The 25,882-nt window shown below is 42.0% G+C and overlaps 1 protein-coding gene across 1 annotated transcript in view; it reads right to left on the bottom strand.

The window, feature by feature from the left end:
- The window catches only part of gxylt2 (glucoside xylosyltransferase 2), a 122,589-nt gene that overhangs the window by 34,981 nt on the left and 61,726 nt on the right, over positions 1-25,882 (bottom strand). The gene's annotated exons all lie outside the window — the stretch shown is intronic.

Here is a 25,882-nt window from a genome sequence, read left to right as displayed (position 1 = left end):
ACATAAAAGAATAAGATATGGGGAAGAGAGGAAGGGGGGAGAAGTGAGGTTAGGGCAAGTGTGTGTGTATGGGGGGGGGGAGAGCAGGAAAGATATTGCACTTTATATTGCACATTATATTGCACATTGTCCGATACTGCTTATTGTTAGGCTAGGCTACCGCTCCTTCCCGTCCTCTGTCCTCCTGTTACCCCTCCTCCCCCCCAGAGAAGAGTTGTACAGTCTGATGGCGTGAGGGACAAATGAGTTTTTGAGTCTATTCGTCCTGCACTTGGGAAGGAGCATTCTGTCACTCAACAGGCTCCTCTGGTTGCTGATGACGGTGTGCAGAAGGTGACTGGCATTGTCCATGATGTTCAATAGTTTGTCCATAGACCTCTTCTCTGCCACCGTCACCAGAGACTCCAGCTTCATGCCGACCACAGAGCCAGCCCGCCTGATCAGTTTGTCCAGCCTGGATGTGTCCTTCTTGGATGTGCTGCCCCCCCAGCACACCACGGTGTAAAACAGGACACTGACGACCACAGACTGATAGAACATCCACAGGAGTTTCCTGTAGATGTTAAAGGACCGCAGCCTCCTAAGGAAGTATAGCCTGCTCTGTCCCTTCCTGTATAAGTGTTTGGTGTTGCAAGTCCAGTCCAGCTTGCTGTCCAGCCACAGCCCGAGGTACTTGTACAACCCCGATTCCAAAAAAGTTGGGACAAAGTACAAATTGTAAATAAAAACAATGCAATAATTTAAAAATCTCAAAAACTGACATTGTATTCACAATAGAACATAGACAACATATCAAATGTCGAAAGTGAGACATTTTGAAATTTCATGCCAAATATTGGCTCATTTGAAATTTCATGACAGCAACACATCTCAAAAAAGTTGGGACGGGGCAATAAGAGGCTGGAAAAGTTAAAGGTACAAAAAAGGAACAGCTGGAGGACCAAATTGCAACTCATTAGGTCAATTGGCAATAGGTCATTAACATGACTGGGTATAAAAAGAGCATCTTGGAGTGGCAGCGGCTCGCAGAAGTAAAGATGGGAAGAGAATCACCAATCCCCCTAATTCTGCACCGACAAATAGTGGCGCAATATCAGAAAGGAGTTCGACAGTGTAAAATTGCAAAGAGTTTGAACATATCATCATCTACAGTGCATAAGATCATCAAAAGATTCAGAGAATCTGGAAGAATCTCTGTGCGTAAGGGTCAAGGCCAGAAAACCATACTGGGTGCCCGTGATCTTTGGGCCCTTAGACGGCACTGCATCACATACAGGCTTCTGTATTGGAAATCACAAAATGGGCTCAGGAATATTTCCAGAGAACATTATCTGTGAACACAATTCACCGTGCCATCTGCCGTTGCCAGCTAAAACTCTATAGTTCAAAGAAGAAGCCGTATCTAAACATGATCCAGAAGCGCAGACGTCTTCTCTGGGCCAAGGCTCATTTAAAATGGACTGTGGCAAAGTGGAAAACTGTTCTGTGGTCAGAAGAATCAAAATTTGAAGTTCTTTATGGAAATCAGGGACGCCGTGTCATTCGGACTAAAGAGGAGAAGGACGACCCAAGTTGTTATCAGCGCTCAGTTCAGAAGCCTGCATCTCTGATGGTACAGGGTTGCATTAGCGCGTGTGGCATGGGCAGCTTACACATCTGGAAAGACACCATCAATGCTGAAAGGTATATCCAGGTTCTAGAGCAACATATGCTCCCATCCAGACGACGTCTCTTTCAAGGAAGACCTTGCATTTTCCAACATGACAATGCCAAACCACATACTGCATCAATTACAGCATCATGGCTGCGTAGAAGAAGGGTCCGGGTACTGAACTGGCCAGCCTGCAGTCCAGATCTTTCACCCATAGAAAACATTTGGCGCATCATAAAACGGAAGATACGACAAAAAAAAGACCTAGACAGTTGAGCAGCTAGAATCCTACATTAGACAAGAATGGGTTAACATTCCTATCCCTAAACTTGAGCAACTTGTCTCCTCAGTCCCCAGACGTTTACAGACTGTTGTAAAGAGAAAAGGGGATGTCTCACAGTGGTAAACATGGCCTTGTCCCAACTTTTTTGAGATGTGGTGTTGTCATGAAATTTAAAAAATCACCTAATTTTTCTCTTTAAATGATACATTTTCTCAGTTTAAACATTTGATATGTCATCTATGTTCTATTCTGAATAAAATATGGAATTTTTAAACTTCCACATCGTTGCATTCCGTTTTTATTTACAATTTGTACTTTGTCCCAACTTTTTTGGAATCGGGGTTGTAGGAATCCACAGCCTCCACCTCGACTCCCTCGATTAGAACTGGTTGTGACCTTGGTCTGGACCTCCCAAAGTCAACGACCAGCTCCTTGGTCTTCGAGGTGTTAAGCTGCAGATGGTTCCTGTTGCACCGCACAGCAAAGTCCCTCACCAGGCTCCTATACTCCTCCTCTCTGTCGTCACTGATACACCCAATGTGTCATCGTGTCATCGGCAAACTTCTGAATGTGACACAGCTCCGAGTTGTAGCAGAAGTCCACGGTGTACAGGGTGAAGAGAAGAGGGGCCAGCACTGTGCCCTGGGGTGCTCCGGTGCTGCTAATTAGTGTCAGACGTAATGTCCTTCAGCCTGACGTACTGCGGCCTGTCCGTGAGGTAGCTGGAGATCCAGGTGACCAGGCAGGGGTCCACTCGCATCCTGTTCAGTTTGTCCTGAAGCAGGAGGGGCTGGATGGTGTTGAAGGCACTCGAGAAGTCCAAGAAGAGGATCCTCACCGTGCCATTTCCTTTATCCAGATGCGAGTGGGCTCGGTGTAGCAGGTAGAGGATGGCATCTTCCACACCGACACCTGCCCGGTATGCAAACTGCAGACAGTCCTGGGCATGTTGTACCTGGGGTCTGAGGAGGCTGAGGAAGAGCCGCTCCAATGTCTTCATCAGATGTGAAGTGAGTGCCACCGGTCGGAAGTCGTTCAGCTCGCTGGGCCGATTCTTTTTGGGAACTGGAATGATACATGATGTCTTCCAGAGAGTTGGCACTCTCCCCAGCTGCAGGCTGAGGTTGAAGATACATTGGAGTGGTTCACCCAGTTCAGCAGCACAGGTCTTCAGTAGTCGTGGACATACCTTGTCTGGGCCTGCTGCTTTCCTGGGGTGAAGCTTCCTCAGTTGACCTCTGACCTGGTCTGCAGTAATGCATAGAGGAGTCTGTGTTTAGGTGGGGGAGGAGGGGGCTGCTGTGATGACTGGGGGGAGGTGTGTTGAGGGAAGAAGGAGAGATGGCTGCAGTGAGGGAGAGGGTGGGGGGGACGTGGGCTGGTTGAACCGATTGAAGAAGTCATTCAACTCGTTCGCCCTCTCCACTGTCCCCTCAACGACTCTGGTCTTTGTATTGTGGCCTGTGATGGTTTTCACACCTTCCCAGACCTCCCTCATGCTGTTCTCCTTCAGCTTCTGCTCCACCTTTCTCCTGTAACTGTCCTTAGCTTCCCTCATGCAGCGTTTCACCTCCTGCTGTGCTGCTTTCATCACCTCCCTATCCCTGCTCCTGAAGGCAGCCTTCTTCCTGTTGAGGACAGCTTTGACTTCCTGTGTTACCCCATGGCTTATTATTAGGGTAACACTGAACAGTCTTAGCGGGGGAGACCACGTCTGCACAGAAGTTGAGGTAATCTGTCAGACAGTGCGTCAGCCCCTCTATGTCCTCACAGTGTGGGCTAAGCAGCACATCCCAGTCCGTGATGTCATAGCAGTCTCTGAGGGCATCTTCCATTTCAGGGGACCACCTCCTGATGGAGCTAGTTGTTGCAGGCTGCCTTTGAACCAGGGGGGTGTACTTCGGCTGTAGAAGAACCAGGTTGTGGTCAGACTTCCCTAGTGGGGGGAGGGGTGTGACACTGTATGCATCCCTCACATTAGCATACAGCAAGTCAATTGTCCTGTTGTTCCTTGTTGGACAATCCACAGCCTGGTAAAAAACAGCCAAAGTAGAGTCCAAAGTAGCGTGATTAAAGTCCCCAGAAATGATGATAAATGCCTCAGCGTGCTGTCTCTGCAGCCTTGCTGTGACAGAGTGAATCCTCTCACATGCAGCGGCTGCATCTGCCTTCGGAGGGATGTAAACACAGATGGTGATCACGTGACTGAACTCCCTCGGCAGATAATATGGCCGCAGGCTAACGGCTAGCAGCTCCAAGTCCGGGCAACATAAAACTGTCTTTACGGAGATATGTCCCAGGTTACACCAGCGGTTGTTAACATAAACGATGAGTCCCCCACCTTTGCTTTTTCCGCATGTGTTAGTGTCTCTGTCGGCCCTCACAGCAGTGAATCCCCGCAGGTCCACGTTAGCATCTGGTACAAGGTGTGTTAGCCATGTCTCTGTAAAGATAAATAAGCTGCTCTCCCGGTAAATCCGCTGGTTGTACAGAGCAGAAAGCTCGTCGACTTTATTCGGCAGCGAGTTCGCATTCCCCATGATAACGGAGGGAATGGATGGTTTGCAGCGCCGCCGGCTGTCCGCTAGCCTAGCCTTTAGCTTAGCTCCAGCTTTGCAGCCCCTGGGTTTCCTCCTCAACTCCGCCGGGATGGGGTGTCGTATCCCGGCTCGTCCCATTGTTTTCAGGGCCAGCAGCTCCTCTCTCGAATAAGTGAGAAAACTGGCTCCTGGTTGTGTGTTAAAATTAAATATATCCATGTTATATAGTTAAAAACACACTATGTCTTCGTAAGAAGAGCAAAAAAGAAAAAAAAAAGGTGGAAAAAGAGGTTTAAAGAGCTAAAAACTACAGAGCTACTGGAGAGGCAGCCGTCTCACACAGCACCCAGAGTGAAAAAAAAAAGATTAGTATTATTTCTAGTTTTGTTCTAGTATAGCCATTAATGCTTTACTTTTATTACATATTACTTTAATAATAAGCTGTCAGAAGGTATGGTGGTTCTTGCATTTTCAAAGAATTTACAGTCATGGGAAAAAGAAAGTACACCCTCCTTCAATTCATCAGGGCCTAAATTGCAGGGTCTTCACAATATGTAGTCATTCTCCCCCCCCAAAAATGTAAACCACCTTTCAGAAACCCCTGGGGGGTGGGAAGGGATAGTGAGATCGTTCCAGAAGCAGCTATGCATGTCCAAACTATGACACTACCGCCACCGTGTTTCACCAAGGAGCCTGGATGTTGCATTTCCTTCTCCACACTTTGGCTGAGGTTCCAGAATGTTTGTCGATCATCTCTGTATTACTTTGCACAATCTAATCTGGCCTTCCCATTCTTACTGCTGAGGAGTGGTTTGCACCTTTGGTATGGCCTCTCCATTTCTGCTCTCAAAGCCTTTTTTGAACAGTGCCAAGTCAAGTTTATTTGTATAGTGCTTTTAACAGACATTGTCGCAAAGGAGATTTACCGAAAATTAAAGGCTTTAAACATGAGCTAATTTTATCCCTCGTACATTTATTTATCCCTAATGAGCAAGCCTGTGGCGACGTTGGCAAGGGAAAAACTCCCTCAGGCAACATGAGGTGGAAACCTTGAGAGGAACCAGACTCAAAAGGGAACCCATCTTCATTTGGGTGAAAACAGATAGCATGATAATAAAAAAAAAAAAAAAAAAAAAACCTCTTTTATACCTGTCTCCTGTATAGTCACAAAGTACAACTGTGTAACCAGGAAATGGGTTCTAGTTTTAACATGAAGTCTGTTTTGTTGAAGTTATGAACTGTTCATTAATGAAAACTTGAGTGCAAAACTGTTCATGACAACCACAGTCCTAAAGTTATCATGTCAATTGTTGTCCTCAGCCATAACAGACAAGACTGCTCCGAGAGTACAATATTCCCCGCTGGTAACGATGCCATAACTCTGGTAAAATGCGACTGAATTTAACCAAATCGCAATATGCGTATTACCGACATATCACAAAGAATCCTGTCAAGTTTGGTGAAATTCTTCCAAAAATAGTGAGAGGAGTTGATTTCAGAAGGCGAGCACCCTTCCCGGGACGGACATCGCCACGACATAATCCCCCTTCAGGCCTTTCAGCCAGCGGGGGATAAAAATTGTGAGGGAAGTTGATTTCAGAAAGCAAGCACACCTTGATGAAATTGCCAAAGTACAAGTTTGTTAATAATCAAGGGCAGAACTCTGGGAAAATTTACCCAAATTAAACGAAATTTCAATATGCGTATAACTGTCATATAACAAAGGCTTCTGCCAAGTTTGGTGAAATTCCTCTACAAATTGTGAGAAGAGTTGATTTCAGAAGAACGTACACCCTCATGAAATTGTCAAAGTTATTTAAATCAAGGGTCAAAACTCTGGGAAAATTTTCACAAATGAAATTAAATCGCAATATGTGTATTACCGTCATATAACAAGGCCTTTTGCCAAGCTTCAAGAAATTCGTCCACAAATTGCGAGAGGAGTTGATGTCAGAAGGCGAGCACACCTTCACGAAATTGTCAAAGTACAAGGCTGTTAATCAAGGGCTGTAACTCTGGTACAATGCGACCGAATTTATCGAAATTACTATGTGTACTACTGACATATAACAATGCCTTTTACCAGATTTCGTGAAATTCCTCCAACAATTGTGAGAGAGGAGCTTATTTCAGAAGGAAAACTCTCATGAAATTGTCAAAGGATAATTTTGTTAATCAAGGGCTGTAACTCTGGTAAAATGTGACCAAATTTAATTAAATTACAATATGCATATTACTTATAACAATGAATCCTGCCAAGTGTGGTGAAATTCCTCCAAAAATTGTGAGAGGAGCTGATTTCAGAAGATGAGCACCCTTCCCAGGACGGATGGACATCACCACGACATAATCCCCCTTTGGGCCTTTTGGCCAGCGGGGGATAAAAAACTAAAGGCCAATTTATGCTGACAACCCAGTCCTCGCAGACGGCGTCGCAGATAGCGTCTGCGTAGCCCCCCCACCTTCGCAGATGCTCTGCGCGCACCTCCCAAAAATTGTGACCACCGCAGAAGCCTCGCAGACAGCGTCGCAGACAAGAGGGCTCTGATTGGTCCACTCTACATCCGCTGTACACACACTTCCGCTTCCCTACTTTCCCAGTTTGGTTTGTTTTCACGACCGCCATTTTTAAAAACACGAGCGAAGATGGAGCAGCACGAAGAGCGGTTGATCGAGGAAGTGAGGAAGTACGGACATCTATACGACTCCAGTTCTAGTCATTATAAGTAACCGGAGGATAAACCACTAACCACACCCACCAACTACTCCTAGCGATTTCGCGACTTCGCGCCCCCTTGCGTTGTGGCGGTGAATAACATCGCGCACGCCTATTACTCCCCGCTCAACGATAAATTACAACTGTCTGCGAAAAGCTATCTGCGAAAGCCTTGTCGCAAGAGCATGCAGAGGCCTCAAGTGTCCAGAGCCAACTTCCAAATGCGACTTCTGACTGTCCACATGGGGCCGTCCTCCAGTGGATTGTCATACCTTCATGACTGCCCTGTGGAGGTTGTTGGGGATCACACGGATTGTTATTTTTGGGTTTTTCTTCACAGCTTTCACAGTGTTTGTCATTAATTGATCAAGTTGTCCTTGGTTGACCTGTTCAGTGTCTGGTTATTAGTATACTTGTGCTTTCTTTTTCAGGACATTCCAAATTGTTGTATTAGCTATGGCTCTGACTGACTTCTCTTTTTTTCTGAGCTTCGAAATGGCTTACTTTCTCCCCCCCCATAGGCAGCTCTCTGGTTTTCATGTTGGTTTATCCTTTTTAACAACAAATGCAGTCTTCACAAGTGAAACCCAGGACTCAGGCCAAGAGTAGATATTCAGAGCTATTAAAATGTTTCAACAAGCAATCTAACAGAGCGCACATGGGCATCAAGAAAGACCCGTCAGTCACACGTTCCAATATTTGGAACAAGACTTGGTCTTGCAGTTATAATACCTTTGAAGGGGCTTGTAAATGCATCATTAAAAATTATATACGTCATTTGATTTCATTCCTACCATCGTGACCACTTTTCTGAGGCATTGTAAAAATTATGCATAACCGTATGATTGATAGAATTATATTGTGCTGTAATGCATGCCTGTTCTTTACATTTAAGGCCACTTGCACAAGTCAAGCTGAATCCCAAATGGCTTCCTATTGATTAGATATGCCTTACATACCTTTCTTACACCAGTGCAGGAAGTCCTGCTATAACATACATCAAGCAACTTGAGAAAGAGATACCAACCTGAGCAAAGATCAGCTCCCGGCAGCAATGGAAGACAGGGACAATTGGGAAAGAAAAGTCAGGATTGCTTGAGCAAGTAGTTCAATAAAAGTAGCAGTAGTAGTATAATAGGCCTTTACTTCTAATCTCACAAAAGGAGGGCAGATTCATCTCCGGCATTTCAATAACCTTCACCCAAGAATAAGATTATACATTGGGGAGCAATACCCATTTAAAAGTTAACCCATTTAAAGATGTGCTAGTTTATATTGGGTTTCTCAAGCCATTTCATGAGGCTTGTTTTTCAGCTCAAAGCTAGTTAATATTCTGTTGACACCTTTCAGAACCTGACAGAAAAACTGCACATGTTGAATCTGTCTCGAGTCCAAACATGTTTATTTGCAAGTAATTTTCCAAATTATATTGGTTTTCAGCGCTGTGATGACCTGGCGACTTGTCCAGGGTGTACCCCGCCTTTCGCCCGTAGTCAGCTGGGATAGGCTCCAGCTTGCCTGCGACCCTGTAGAACAGGATAAAGCGACTACAGATAATGAGATGAGATATTGGTTTTCCTTGTACAAAGTTTTTGCTTTGTAAAAAAGTTGGATTCTTTTGGCTGGTGAGCTTACTTGTCTCTTGGATAACTACTGGGGAGGGTGTTAAGATGATGACACTAATTGCTGGGTTTCAGTCACGTGACTTTTCTTAGCGGTTTTACCAGAAGTGAAATAGCTGGTGGTCTAAACGGTTGCCGTAGTGCAAACAACTAGCGATAACTTCAGAGTACGCTTGTAATCTAGAAGCCGCTGCTGGCTTTAGATACACTCAGAAGATCGCTATGTGCAATGGAATCGAGCCGTACAGTCTGGGAAAGAAGGATTTGTCATACGATCTTGAAAACTACCCTTCAGTCGAGTTCCCCGACATCTCGAACTATCTGGTGTTGCAGACGTCCTTCTACACCACGAAACAGTGGAAGAGTGTAGAGGCTTACAACTTTTTTGTACGTAGCTGGGTAAAGGACCTCGCTATCAAGTCGCTGCCCAATGAATCCTGGATTGTTTTTGCCCATGTGAGTATTTTTTTTTCAGCTTTTCGTTTGCGTCTTTACAACGACGCGCTGCAAGTTGAAGTGTAAACAAACAATTCGCTTGATTCTCACTTGTGTTGGCTCTGATCTCTCAGGTAAATCATTCACAAAAATCATCAGAAACCCCTTTAAAGACCTGGATCTTAGTGAAACAAGACGGAGAAGTGATCACGGCGCATTGTAACTGTACGGCTGGGGAAGAATTTTGTTGCGACCTTCATGCATATGGACTTTGTGAGGCGTGAACAAAGAAACAGCTGGGGACTTTAGCAGTTCGTGACTAAAAAAAGTACCGTAAAATAACGACATGTAGCAAGAAAAGTACTTGGAAAACACTAACGACATAGCTCAGAGGGAAATACAAACCTTTCACCAAGTGATCACTGCAAACTCGAGCACACTTCGACTCTGCTCCCTTCGATTTCAGTGAGAGGCTCAAAACCCACCTTTCTCAACGTCTTTTTGTGAAATCCTGTGTTCGTTCACCCTTTTTTTTTTAATTACTTCACGGAGAACCCTGAAGAAACTTATCAGTTTCACAGTTTGATCGATTCGAACAACCTAAAACAACACAAGCGTAAGCAGTTTTTCATGCGAGCAATGCACCTCCTCCGTACAAACGCTTTGCCAACTGAGCTTTGGTAGACCACCAGCTAAAGTTCTGAATAACTAATGAGGCGGATGCGACGTCACGTGAAACCCAGCAATAGGGTCGACATGAAATTTGCTCGTCCCTGGTACCCGGGTTACTGATTTGTTGACCCCTGCTTAATTCTGAAGTATTCTACAAAATTGGCTTTGCAGTCAGGGCTCTCCATTCCCACTCTGTTGTATCTGTATCCGAGATAAAAAGGCTGCCAGTAGCGCTTTGGGACCCAAACGACAGCAGAATTAAACAATCTCCAGGGATCCATCAGACATAAAGGAACTCGCAACTTCATGTGTATCTGGCATTACTTGCACTGAAGACACATTCGTCCTACGTCTCACACAGCATATCTTTGGTTGTTTAGTCTGCATTAATGGTTCATAACTAAAGCAGACACTACATCTATCAGAATTGATAAACTCTCCAGCAGCGCAACCAGAGACGACCTTGAAGACGCTGTGCTCCATTTCTATTAGGATTTAGTTAAAAGAAACCAAGTCGCCTGAGGAGTTTGTAGTCTTTTAGACTAGAGAGAGAGAGACATCAAAAGACTTCCACAGAAGAAGGCAAACTTCAAAGTCAAACGAAGACCTCGATAAGGAGCGGTGGAAAGTAGTGAACATTCACGAACGTGATCCTTTTTCTGAGACCCAATCGCACTTCACACATTAGGCACAAAGGAGAACTGCCATGAAGATTTTGGTTTCCCCTCACAAAACACCTTGTGCTGTTACACGGAGTTAAATTACAAGAACGAGCTCCACCAGACTGCAAAGCAGTTAAACACGTTTGCTGCAAGACTTACAGGACTAAAGCAGACGATCAGGAATAAAATCTAACAGGATGAATCAGTATGTAGTGAAAGTTCATCATGTCTAACAACACTAAGTAACTTTAAAAACGCACATTGATAAAACTTGCTGAATTCGTGCTGAGTTTATCTCAAGAAGAAAAGAAATATATCACAATGGAAAAATAACTTCGTTCCGCCCGAATAAGTTCCAAATCTGTGCTCAAATCAGAATTTAAGGGAGTTGTACTCAATAACGTACAATATGACTCGGGTAGTCAATGACATGGACAGGCTTTAATTTTCAAACAAATTTTGCGTACACTGTACACACACAATCTCGCCTATAAATACCCGGGGGAAATGATGGGAAAATTGTCGTTATTGAAGATGCCACGCCTAAGCCAAAATCAACGTGAACGGGCCATCGGGATGTTGCGTGCCGGAAGTACACAGACAGAGGTCGCCCGGCACTTCGGTGTTCATCATTCGACCATTTCCCGTTTGAGTCAGCGTTACAGACAGACAGGGAGCACCAGGGATCGTCCACGCCCTGGTCAGCCTCGAGTCACGACGCCAGTTCAGGATCAGCACATCAGGCTAGCTCACCTCCGTGACAGATTCCTGACACCCTCAGTCACTGCTGCTGAGACCCCTGGACGACACAGACCCAGAATCTCCAGCATGACGGTCCGAACATGGACCAACTGTCACTTTGAATTTTTTTATTGTGAATTAATTCTTGAGTTTGACAATAAATGTCCTTTATCGATGTTTCAAGATGTGTGTGCATTACATACAATATCATAAATTTCAAATATATGCATGGATCTAAAGTGATATCGTGTTGAATTCCATTGTGCGTTTTTAAAGTTACTTAGTATATTATAACTATTCTTTAAGTTCGTTTCTTAAGACACGTATTTTTTTAGGATGTTACCTTGTTTGTTGACAGTTTCGGCGAACACTTCCGCCTTCTTCAAAACAGTCACCAGATGTCGAGTGGTGACGTGCCTTATCAGCTGATGTACTCTATGGAGGCGTGAACGTCCCGCCCAATTTGACAGGTAGTCCACGCCTCCTGCTGTCAGGTCGCTCCTCTAGGACTGCGCTCCAGGTGTGTGACAGCGCGTACGCTCCCTCATCCCGGTTCATCGTTCTCTGCGCCCGCTTGCGTATCTCCACTGCCTCTAAAATCCAACGCTGGTATCTATTCTCTTCAGTGCGAATGACTCTGGCCTCTTCCCAATTCATTATATGATTTTGCCGTTTGCAGTGATCTGAAATGGCTGATTTTAAGTTTTCTTGGTTTGCTTTTGCTTTTTCGGATCTTGTGAGTCTTTTTGTTGTTTCTTTTTCACATTCTAATTGGTGTTCTTTCCTGCGAGTGTGGAAGCATCTGCCCGTTTCACCAATATAGACTTTATTGCATGAACGGCGAAGGATTTCATATATGACGTTGCATTTATTGTCCAGTTGTATTTTATCTTTGGCGTGAACTAGCAGCTGTCGGAGGTTTTTGTATGGTTTGACCAGGGTGTTGATGTGGTATTTCCTCATGGATGCGTTCTGTAACTCCTTTTATGTATGGTAGTGTGACAAAGCCCTGGTTTGTTTTTTCTATGTTTTTTCTTGTTTGTTTCCTTTTTTTGTGTCTGTAATTTCCCTTTTCAGATCACTGCAAACAGCAAAATCATATTATGAATTAGGAAGAGGCCAGAGTCATTCGCGCTGAAGAGAATAGATACCAGCGTTGGATTTTGGAGGCAGTGGAGATACGCAAGCGGACGCAAAGGACCATGAACCGGGATGAGAGAGCGTACGCGCTGTCGCACACCTGGAGCGCAGTCCTGGGGCAGCGACCTGACAGCAGGAGGCGTGGACTACCTGTCAAATTGGGCGGGACGTTCACGCCTCCATAGAGTACATCAGCTGATAAGGCACGTCACCACTCGACATCTGGTGACTGTTTTGAAGAAGGCGGAAGTGTTCGCCGAAACGGTCAACAAACAAGGTAACATCCTAAAAAAATACGTGTCTTAAGAAACGAACTTAAAGAATTGGATGAATCAGTGACTGGGTGGTCTGATGAGCAGGGGCGTCGTAGTGGGGGGAAAAGGGGGACTGAGTTACCAGGGCCCCAAGTGGGGGGAGGGCCCTTGAGGAGTCTGTAATTTTATTTTCCTTTAAAATATCAATACCATTTAAAGATCACCATATATGTTGCTAACTAATGTAAATGTAATGTTCTGAGTAAATAAATCGTTTGATTAATGGATTGAATTGTTTGTCTTGGCCTACATATAGTGTCTGGGGACAGGCCCCCCCACCCTTTGCACGAAATGGTTTAGTCCGCTTTCGCCGGGCTTTTTAACTAAGCGCATTTAACGTAGTGTTCATTCTGCTGAAGCAGCACTGCGCGTTGTAGGCTAGCTGTGCTATGGAAGATGATGCACAAGAAAACAAAATCCGGTTTTTAGAAACGAAAAGAGAGGCTACGTTCACACTGCAGGCTGAAGTGACTCAAATCCGATCTTTTCACCCATATGTGACCTGTATCCGATCTTTTATTGACAATATGAACGACACAGATCCGATTTTTTCAAATCCGACCCAGGCCGTTTGGATATGTGGTGCTAATTCCGATTCCTATCCGCTCTTTTCATATGCGACTTCAGTCTGAACCGCCAGGTCGCATTCATCCGACTTACACGTCATCAACAAGCCACAAACGTCACTATTCTGCGCTGAAGTAGGCGGCGGGTCTCTCAAAAAAAGTTACAACAACATGGCGCATAATCACGGGTGCAGATAGAGGGTGGGACGAGTCATATTTAAATTCACCTCGTTCGGTCCCCCCCACTTATAGGGAGGAAAAAACGTTTATGCTGTCTTTCTTTGCATAAGGCAAACCTCACGGAAAAATCAAAAGACTAATTACCATTCGGTTTATTGAGGTGCACAGCAGTGTATACATATAGTTGCAACAACTCACATAAAACAAAACAAAGACTGATATTCGGTTGGTTGAGCTGCGCAGACTGCACAGGTTGCGAGCTCGAGCTTGGTTGCTATGGTTACTAACAACAAGTTTGACAGGCATATCGGGGTTGGTTTGCTGGCAGCTTTGTCCCCCCCCCCCAGTTCAAAAAACGTATCTGCGCCCCTGCGCATGACATCAATGCGAGGGACGCTTCGGGCTGTGAAGGTTCTGAATCTTCTCAATGGAAGGACGCAGAGGTTAGGGAGCTGATTTCCATTTGGGGGGATGCAGCTATTCAAGCTAGATTGGATGGGTCATACCGCAACCGGGCGGTTTTACTTCCGTAAACACTGGCCATGCTCACTGCGTGTGACGTCGTCGTATCCTGCAATGCGCATGCGGAACACTTTTAGGTCGCTTTTCGTTCATACTGAGGATCACATACAAGTCGCATATATTTGTTAATGTGAACGACCTCACAAAAAAATCGGATTTCACAAAAAAATCGGAATTGAGCATTAAGCCTTGCAGTGTGAACGTAGCGAGAGGCAGGAAAGAGACAAGAAAAGAAATGAGGGAAAGCAACTGCTCAAAACTTCTTTTCCAAGAAAGGTGAGCCCAAGTGTGAAAGCAAATAGCCTACATTAAATGAACACCCGTGGTTATAAATGCTTCAATACCACCGCGATTGTCAGTGCTAAAAACTGCACAACACAAAATTAATTAAAAATAACATGATGCCTTTTTTCTCCGCACTGCAATAGTATACTAATCGAAAATTAAATTATATTGGGCCATAACATAATTAGGCTAATAGCTGGGGTATAAATTCCAGTGTTTAGCACTTTGTGGAAGCCTGTTTTCTTTTTGCCCTTTTTAAAATGAAAAATGACAAGAGTCAAGTTTTGTTTACCTTTCATTCTAAAGGAAGTATTTTGTTAATGTAGAAATCTGGAAATGGCATTTCTTTTATGTAATAAATAAGCTACTTGATAAAAATCTGTTCTCTTCAGCCCAATGCAAAGGTGCTCAATTTTCATGCAGGCCTATTATGTTTGGTGACCTTTGGTGGCATTTACTGTTACAACTTTTAATCATTCTGCAAATAAAACAAAGATTCAGTGACGTATTGTGTGATTAGGGTTTTTTATTCATTTAAGAGTTGTTAGATTAATGTGTGGCTACGTACAGTAACTGACTGGACTGGTAGTACGCCCTTGTTGTTAGATACTTTCAGCATTGTTAACTGGTGAGCTTTTTTTTTGGGGGGGGGGGCATGGCCACGGCCACTGCTTGTGCATAGGGCCCAGAATTTGGTGCAACGCCCCTGCTGATGAGTATTGGCAAATAACGCCACATCCTGATACATTTTATTCCTCTTAAAGCAGCAATTTGCCAACGATTACAATTTTTAAAGTACTAACAAACTGCACGTCCCACTTTACAGTTACATTTAATGTCGTGTAAGGTTCACAAAAAAATGGAGTGTGTGCTAGTCGTATGCTATAGCAGCCATAAACGATCGTCTCCTCATTGCATTAAAATAAACCTGTGATTTGAATGTCCTAATGCCACAGCCACTGCTATAAAAATGATCCATGTTCTGACCAATCACGTTAGACAATTCAACACACACAATAAAAGGGTTTTGATAATGAGGCTATGGAGAGGACTACAATGGCAGCCATTTATCGGTCGGGTTAAGAGCTCTAACAAATGGTTGTGCCTGATGGACGCTTGTGGTCTGTACTGCGTTATTACACTGAATGGAAAATGGCAGCGATAACCAGGTTTGGGCCTCTAGTTTGCAGTCAGCAGGCATGTAACGATATATTGTGTGACGATGAATCGGGATACAAATTTATGACTATTCAAATCGATGAAATGAAAAAAAAAAACTGAACTGTGATTCAGGCTGTATCATCTCTTAGTTTTTCCTAGCTGTTATCGTGTTTAGACAGCAGAAGGTGCAATAAAAGTACAATACAGAGAATACTACATGACATTAATGGCATTGAGAAGACGCTCTTATCCAGAGCGATGTACAACATACCCAGGGCAGCCTGGGGAGCAGAAGGGGGTTAGGTGCTTTGCTCAAGGGCACTTGGTCCCAAAGCTGCTTCTCTAACCATTAAGCCATGGCACAAATTAAAACGGCATAGCTCCGTAGTAAGAGAGTCCGGGTGATAAACTGGCCTGCCTGCAGTCCAGACCTGTCTCCCATTTAAAATATTTGGTGCATTTTGAAGTGCAAAATACGACAAAAAAAAAAAGATCCTGAACTGTTGAGTAACTGAAATTGTAGCCTCGATCAGGCAAGAATGGGGCAACATTTCTCTTTCAAATCTACAGCAATTGGTCTCCTCAGTTCCCAAACATTTACAGAGTCTCATTAAAAGTAGAAGTAGTGATGCAACACAGTGGTAAACATGCCCCTGACATCAAATTCATAATGAGCATATATTTTTCAAAATAAATAAATAAATAAAAATTCTCAGTTTCAATATTTGATATGTTGTCTTTGTACTATTTTCAATGAAATATAGGGTTTCCATGATTCGCAAATTATCGCATTCTGCTTTTATTTACAGTTTACACAGCATCCCAACTTTTTGGGAACTGGGGGTTGTATGAAGAAAAGGCATATGGGACATTCCACCGAATGGGTGCCATTTGCTTGTTGTACCACTCCCAAATTAAACTTAATTTGTTATATATTTTCAACACTGATTATAATAACACGCATATTTAACTATTCAAAATGTGTATTGGTCAACCTCAGGCTACGTTACAAGGTTTGGAAGTCAAAGATGGCTGCGTTTTTTTCAGTCCTGTTACCAAAACTCTGAAAGTAACAGGACTGAGTTTTTAGCCTAGGATTAGCTAATACATGGAATTAAGCCACATGACATCATCACTAATAGCATGACCACACTTAGCACATTCTAGTGATTTACCAAAAATCTGTATTTTTAAAATAAACAAATATCATCTAAGAAATAATTTAAGTAACAGGACAGTATGTTGACATTGACCTTATCAGTCAAAGTTAAAAAAAAAATCATCAAATGTACAGAAAAGTAAATGAGAGAACTAACTTTTGGTCTTCCCATGGCCTTCAGAAGACACAACTGATGTAACTTCCTGTTGAGCATGTGATTTATGGAATGTTCCAAATTTGTCAGATGGGGTAATATGTTTGGGTAACAGGACTGAGTGAAAACCCAGGGACACGACTAAAATGTGTATTTTAACTAAGATATTGTGGATTTCTTATGAAAAATATATTTAAACCATGGATAGGATATGGAGTCACACAACAGTGCAAAAGAAATACTGTTTCTGAAGGATTTTAATAATAATATTTCATAGTTAAGTATAAAGTTAGAGTGCGGGGACAGGTAACACATGCTATTTTTCAGTGTTTTAGGTAGTTTTTATTAATCCTTACAATTATATATCTTAAATTTGAAATCAGATCAATGTGCAGGACATTCTGCGTAATAAGGAAATGTATTTTAAAGTACATTTTTATGTGCATTTATACATATAATTTTCTAGGGATGGAAATGGCACCAATTCGGTGGAATGGCTCATATTTATTATAGTGCTGTCAAGCGATTAAAATATTTAATCGCGATTAATGTCGCGACTGTCATAGTTAACTTGCGATTAATCGCAATTTAATCGCACATTTTTGTCACATGAAAAACCATTGTAATTCTCTTATCAGCATAAAGTGAATGGGCTTGCTCACCGTTCGAACTACGGGGGTACTCAAGGGATCCGAGATCCCCTGAAACAGACATGAGATCCCTTGAAAACATGATTTGGGAAATGTTGGATGGTCTCTAAAATATTGGCAAAATGATTTTTATTGACAAAGCAATCGTGCGTAACGGTTTTGCATTTGCATATCCGAAGTGTTGTGTTTACATCAAAGATAAAATAAACCGATATGACGACTGCTGCTGCCAGGTTGGGGACACAAACTAGTAGAAAGGAAGTGTGCCAACAGTGGAGATCTGCGCGATGGAGATCCGCGGTGGAGCGCGCGATGGAGATCCGCACTCTGAGACAAGCGCAAGCGCACCCCCCCCGAAGGGAAAAAAAGGGACCCCCCCCGAAAATATCGGCATAGTTCGAACACTGGTTGTACCAATGTTTTTTTTTTATTGCAGAGCATAACACGTCTTGTCACAGCCACTGCAAAGTCGGGCTGGAGCCGCCGATAGGAAAACGAAACCTAAGCCGAGCACCGTGGCTCTTCGTCCCGAGGCGCAGGGCGAGCGCGCCCTGCCCGCGCTGGTTCTTTGGGGGGGGGGAGGGCAGAGGACTCTGGCTGTGCGGGGCGTGGCATTACAGTCTAGCTGCTATCGTTTTTCTAAGCAAAGTCTCTGTTCCAAGTTCCTGGCAGTTTCAAAAGCTTATGAAAAACCTACATCATGTCACAGAGCGTTAATCTCGTGATAAAAAAATTATTGCCATTAAAACTGAGTCAAGTTAACGCGTTAATAACGCAACATTTTTGACAGCACTAATTTATTAACTTGTTTTTCATATCTAATAAAAGGAATATGTAAGTTAGACTGATGTTTTACTCCAACCTTTACAAAAGTTTGTAAATAAATCAATCATTGTTCATTATTAAGAAAATGAAACAAAAAGTATTTTTAAATTTAACAAAATGAACATTTAAGTTAATAAAGAATAGGGAAATAAATGTTGCATTTTTGGGAATAAAATATTCATTTCATTGTTTTTTCTAAAAATATTGAGGGGGGAAAAAATCGTGAATTGGTCGAATCGTTACATGCCTAGTCAATAGTCAGCAAGCTAATTACAATTCATAACTTGTGATAAATCTGTTGTTTCATACAATATGGTTTATTTCTTGCCACTTTTACTAGCAGTGTAGACTGAGGACCTTTTAGCGAATGATAACGACATAACTTTACTTGGTAACAAGCTGATCAGGCGCCCATACTTGGATGATACTTGGATTAGTGAATTAGCTGGGTTGCTCTAGTGTTGATTCGACGTGATCCTGGATTTGTCCATCCACTGAATTTGAAAGCTCAGGGGCAGGCTTATCCAATGTAAACAAGATTAGATCACATATTTAGAAGCATATAATCTCATAGAAATTTGAACAAGCAGCGTCAGCGGAATAAGTCTTAGCATGGGAATGTGCGATATCTCGCCATTGCATCCACACCACAGTTGTAGGTGGTCTGTAGTGATGCATTTTCTTTTTGGGTCTTTTCAAATGGAAGACAGACAGAACTACGCTTACTGAAATAAACTGCATGCGCAAATTCCTTAGATAAGTAAAAATACACACAAAAAAAGTGAGAAATCTATTAAAGTGCAAACTCAAAATAGCAAACTTGGGATGAACACATCAAGCCTTAGGATTTCCTGACCCAGATGTAGTTTTCTCTAGGCACTTAAACTAAACTGCAGGAAAATTTAATTATTCAATCACTGATTAAATCATGCTTCCAAGTCTTGATATGCATCTACCCTTTCCAAGCCAAATGGGGCCAAAAAAAACCTCCAACTGGTGACATTGATCCAAGTTCACATGCGCATTCAACAAATTGATTATCACAATCAGTAAATGGAGCATTCATTTATCATTTTATCTTAGATGTGGGGCGTCACGGTGGTGTAGTGGTTAGCGCTGTCGCCTCACAGCAAGAAGGTCCGGGTTCGAGCCCCGGGGCCGGCGAGGGCCTTTCTGTGCGGAGTTTGCATGTTCTCCCCGTGTCCGCGTGGGTTTCCTCCGGGTGCTCCGGTTTCCCCCACAGTCCAAAGACATGCAGGTTAGGTTAACTGGTGACTCTAAATTGACCGTAGGTGTGAATGAGAGTGTGAATGGTTGTCTATGTGTCAGCCCTGTGATGACCTGGCGACTTGTCCAGGGTGTACCCCGCCTTTCGCCCGTAGTCAGCTGGGATAGGCTCCAGCTTGCCTGCGACCCTGTAGAACAGGATAAAGCGGCTAGAGATAATGAGATGAGATCTTAGATGTGTGAAATGACACATGAACAAGGCCATGTTCATGATGCCCGACTTCAGCTTCTGAAAAGAACCGCTTTCGAGTTTACCTTGGTGTTCTGGGTTCAAGCCCAGCGGCCGACGAGAAATTGCACTAATTGACTTTTGACGAGGCACACCTGTTAATTGAAAAGCATTCCAGGTGACTACCTCATGAAGGTGGTTAAGATAACGGCAATAGAGCGGCGGCTACAATTATTGACACCTAAACGATCTTTTGGCCATTGCAAAAGTAGAAAAGACTTTCAATGCGTAAACTGTGCATGAATAATTACTCAAACTTCCACTGGGGGGAGTTGATTCCTGATCATGTGACACCGTTCCACAATAATCGACACCTTTGTCCACAGTTATCGACACGGTTTCACAATTATTGACATCCAGATGATTATTTTATTAAAAAAACAAATCTGTATGTAGTATTAAGCGAACAAAACAGTTTTTATTTAAAATTTTTTTACATAGACATTTAGTACAAAATATTTTTATATAAATATATCGATGTCGGTGCTTATGTAAATGAAGTAATTCTAAAGTTTGTAAACAAATGAACTGATTATGTTTAACCTGTGTCAGAAAATCTTTTTGTTCCACTTTCTACCCACTTTAAATATTTTCGTAGATCACATTTTGTTAATCAGTCGCTGTTTGTATTAATTTCTAGTTTACCAATAAATGTCGACAGGCAACTGATATTGTAACCGCATGAAAATCCAGGTCAAAGGTTGCATGTCATTCCTTGAACCAAAATATAAAATGACTACTGATATTGTAGTATGTAGTAAATATTTACAACAAATTGCAAAAAAAAAAAAAAAAAAATTAAAAAATAATAATCTGAATGGAATAGAAAAATCTGAATATTTCAAGCATGTAATTTTTTTTTTTAGGCTAGGAATTTAATTCTGGTCTAATTCTATTTATTGCAATCGGATTCCAAATACTCTATAAAAAAAAAACATTCTATTCTATTATGAATCAGAAAAAGAAATTATAAAAAAAAAAAAAAATCACAGCACTTTTATTTATTTTTTTCAAAAAGTACTTCATCTACTTCAACAACGTTACACAAAGATCGATCCATAACAGTTGTAAATGCCATGTAATCCCACAGGGTGTCGATAATGGTGGACAGCGGTGAGAGTGATCACTATTATCGACACCTCACATGATCCTCAAACGCGTGTTTAGATACAAAATGGCGACTGTCAAATGAAAGTAAGAAACAAAAGAGGTTTCGACAAAGAGATCATGAAATATCGGTGAATTTGAGAAGTAAAAACATGTCCATGATCTTTCCACCATGCTTACCTGCGATGAGGACGTCCAGGTTTTCCTCAAATTGCTGATTGTGCTAAAAAAAAAAAAAAAAAATTCCATCTCGCGTAACGAGCTGTCATCAGATGACAAGCTCAAAGGGCGAGTTGGGGGTCATCCGGTTGATTAATTAACCGCTAATAACTGTTGTAACTGATGCTCACCTTTGTAAAAATTAAAAAAAATTTTTTTTATTGGTAAATCTGAAAAGGTGTCGATAATAATTGTAGCCGCCGCTCTGGTGTTCAAAGCGTCAAGGTAAAAGCTAGTTACTTTGAAGAATCTAAAATATGAAACATTGTTTTAACACTTTTTTGTTTACTACACAATTCAATGTATGCTCCAGATGTTATTTCATAGTTTTGATGTCTTCAGTACTGTTCTACAATATACAGTGGTGCTCAGAAGTTTGTGAACCCTTTAGAACTTTCTATATTTCTGCATAAATATCACCCAAAACATCAGATTTTCACACAAGTCCTAAAAGTAGATAAACAGAACCCAGTTAAACAAATGAGACAAAAATATTATACTTGGTCATTTATTTACTGAGGAAAATGATCCAATATTACATATCTGTGAGTGGCAAAAGTATGTGAACCTTTGCCTTCAGTATCTGGTGTGACCCCCTTGTGCAGCAATAACTGCAACTAAATGTTTCCGGTAACTGTTGATCAGTCCTGCACACCGGCTTGGAGGAATTTTAGCCCATTCCTCCATACAGAACAGCTTCAACTCTGGGATGTTGGTGGGTTTCCTCACATGAACTGCTCGCTTCAGGTCCTTCCACAACATTTCCATTGGATTAAGGTCACGACTTTGACTTGGCCATTCCAAAACATTAACTTTATTCTTCTTTAACCATTCTTTGGTAGAACGACTTGTGTGCTCAGGGTCGTTGTCTTGCTGCATGACCCACCTTCTCTTGAGATTCAGTTCATGGACAGATGTCCTGACATTTTCCTTTAGAATTTGCTGGTATAATTCAGAATTCATTGTTCCATCAATGACGGCAAGCCGTCCTGGCCCAGATGCAGCAAAACGGGCCCAAACCATGATACTACCACCACCATGTTTCACAGATGGGATAAGGTTCTTATGCTGGAATGCAGTGTTTTCCTTTCTCCAAACATAACGCTTCTCATTTAAACCAAAAAGTTCCATTTTGCTCTCCTCCATCCACAAAACATTTTTCCAATAGCCTTCTGGCTTGTCCATGTGATCTTTAGCAAACTGCAGATGAGCAGCAATGTTCTTTTTGGAGAGCAGTGGCTTTCTCCTTGCAACCCTGCCATGCACACCATTGTTGTTCAGTGTTCTCCTGATAGTGGACTCATGAACATTAACATTAGCCAATGTGAGAGAGGCCTTCAGTTGCTTAGAAGTTACCCTGGGGTCCTTTGTGACCTCGCCGACTATTACACGCCTTGCTCTTGGAGTGACCTTTGTTGGTTGACCACTCCTGGAGAGGGTAACAATGGTCTTGAATTTCCTCCATTTGTACACAGTCTGTCTGACTGTGGATTGGTGGAGTCCAAACTCTTTAGAGATGCTTTTGTAACCTTTTCCAGCCTGATGAGCATCAACAACGCTTTTTCTGAGCTCCTCAGAAATCTCCTTTGTTCGTGCCATGATACACTTCCACAAACATGTGTTGTGAAGATCAGACTTTGATAGATCCCTGTTCTTTAAATAAAACAGGGTGCCCACTCACACCTGATTGTCATCCCATTGATTGAAAACACCTGACTCTAATTTCACCTTCAAATTAACTGCTAATCCTAGAGGGTCACATACTTTTGCCACTCTCAGATATGCAATATTGGATCATTTTCCTCAATAAATAAAATGACCGAGTATAATATTTTTGTCTCATTTGTTTAACTGGGTTCTCTTTATCTACTTTTAGGACTTGGGTGAAAATCTGATGATGTTTTAGGTCATATTTATGCAGAAATATAGAAAATTCTAAAGGGGTCACAAGCTTTCAAGCACCACTGTAGAAAATAGTCAAAATACAGAACAACCTATTCGGTTTTCTAAACCCATATAGCATGCAAAAGGAAAAATGAGGCATGACAAATGTATTGCAACGGAGCACCATATTAAGTGAAACTCAACTCTGTGCACAAAAACTATGTCCAGAGTTCAGCAGAAATTCCCCTCTACAGTTTTACTACAGCTTTGCCACCGTGTGTGGTACTTCCCCATATTATTTTTTGATCTTTTCACTTCCGTTATTCGGTCCTTCAAAATCTCACAAGCGCATGAGGTAGTCATCTATCTCTATACACCGACGTTTAATAATAATGCACGCAGTACAGCCGAACATAATGAACAAAAATTTGTTATTTGAATCTTGTGAAATTAGTGGATTTTGACATACATATACAGAACCAGTCAAAAGTTTGGACACACCTACTCATTCATAGGCTTTTCTCTATTTTGACCATTTTCATGGTTCAAATTTCGTGGGAGCCGAGCTCCCAGAGAGTAAGGACTGGCTCCCAGGAAAGCAGTGAAATCATATATCTGTGGGGGTCTCTAAAAACAGCCTCCATCCATGATCTGTTGGATAAATTATACACACACACACACACACACACGACACTTTTTTGATGGAATAAAAATGTGTATTCTATTCCCTTCTCGTGGGTTTCATTCATTTGGTTCGACAGCATGCAATATTGTTAGCATATCGCTTATCCTACGTGTATTACGTCACTCTACTCAATGGAGAATGAGCGTGCAATATTCTTACAATATTGCATGTTGCCAAGACAATACGATGTCACGTGTCGGAGATGGGTCAGTCCATGAAATGGGGTTACCAAAACGTGACATAGAGGGAGTCACTTAAAACAATTTACAACTGAAAACAACTTTTATTTCCATGAAGCATTGACCATATAAGAAAATATAACAGTTGTTAAGATAACTCCTGCTCTACAATGTATGATAAAATCCATAAATATTTACCCGGTTGCTAATGTAACAAGGACACGACAGCGAATAGTGTCTGAAAACATTAACAAGTCAAAATCTTCCCGTCAAAACAGGCAATCAGATTGTCGGCGTTGTGACAAATGTTTAGCTGTAAGATGATGTCATGTTATACAAGTCACAATAACATAGTAGACTTCCTTATCACATAATATCACCAACTGTCGGTCGAACGCAACATGGTTTTAAGCGTAACTTTGCTGGACACGCTGATAATATCACCTACCTGCTCTTGCTGGCCGCCATTTTGATGCCATTGATAGCGACGAGAGCACGTGTTGTGGTGTGTGAGATCCCGCGAGAAGTTCTCTCGCGTCAGTTCAGCTGACCTAGATTGAGTAAATAGGTCTCGCAGGTTGTGAACGAACCAGGAAGTGAGTGGACGCCAAGTTAGGATGTGAGAAAAAACATCGATAATTTCTTTTACTGCCGTTTGTTTAAATTTCTTTCTACCTACATCGTTTTATAGTATATTCTTCTTTATATTAAAAAATCAATCATGATTTCAACTCGTTTTATCATTTTTTATAAGCCTGGTTTCTAACGTAACACGGTAGGACACCACAATGTTACGCTCACAACCTATTTTTAGTGGATGAATTCGAAGCTAAATAGTTTATAGAACCTTCTTAACTTTATTATGTGTGAGTGTAAAACTAAATTGCAAGTACCATGAAACTAATTTTATTGAAATTCTCAGAAAGTAATGAAGGTTTATTTAAGCTCAAAGTCAGCAAATATTCCATGTCACAAAAAACGTGTCATCTGTGTCCAGTCACAGGGGAAGAAAATGTTTCACATTTCTTTATTTCAAAAGAAAACTTCATTTTTTTATTTATTTTATTTCTTCAAACAATATTTATGGATAATCTGCTAAATGTTTCTTTAAATCATGGAAATTAAAGATGAAATGATTATGTAAACCCGGACCAATGAAAAGTAACATCATTTCATGGACTGACCCAGATGTAAAACTTCCGTGCTAGCGAGTGACTGTGACAATTTGTAAACAAACCTGGCCGCCAGGTCTCCTTCGTTAAAACCGGAAGATTTTGAGAGAATTTTGGCTGCCAGGTAGCTCTGTTGTATGTAGCTGTCAATGCAGATTTTAAAAAGTAACCAAGTGAATTACGCCAGGAAATGAATGCTTAATTCTGAGTGAAAAATACTGTGGTGAGTGTGCGTGGAAGAAGAGTCTGGAGACAGAAATCTTAGTTTCTCGGTCGTTAGCCTGTGCTACTTGCTCTCGATAGCACTGGCTTGACTGCTTTATTAGCGTTCGTGAACACTACTGATGAGCGCTACACCGGCTGGAAGGTAACTGGACCGTCACGCTGACTGTGCTGAGTTACAGGTAAGTAGTGTTGGCCTTTGAGAATGCTGATATGAAGAGTGTATAATAACAACAATAATAAAAAATGGCTTTTTTTGTGGTATATGAGATGTATCCCATTCAGCTAGCATGATATTGAACGAGTCTTCGACTCGTTCAATATCATGCTAGCTGAATGGGATATATCTCATATACCACTCAACACCAGCCAATAGTATTGAAATGTGTCACCCAGATCCACGATGGATTTCGTATGAAAAATGCGAGTTTTTCAACATGAGAGGATAAACTTCATATCTTCAAGCTAACGTGCGATTTTCTTTCTATTATATCGACACATTCACAAACAAAGTACCCAGATTTATCAAAACAATCCATCCATTTCCTCATAAGTGACATTTAGAGATTTGTGTTATGGTTTTGGTTCTCCATGTCCTGGATGTAGCTCGTATGAAAAAT

This window comes from Neoarius graeffei, chromosome 4, assembly GCF_027579695.1.
Source record: "Neoarius graeffei isolate fNeoGra1 chromosome 4, fNeoGra1.pri, whole genome shotgun sequence".
NCBI classification, from domain to species: Eukaryota; Metazoa; Chordata; class Actinopteri; order Siluriformes; family Ariidae; genus Neoarius; species Neoarius graeffei.
The sequence above is the reverse complement of the archived record's forward strand: the minus strand, read 5'-3'. Positions and strand labels throughout refer to the sequence as shown.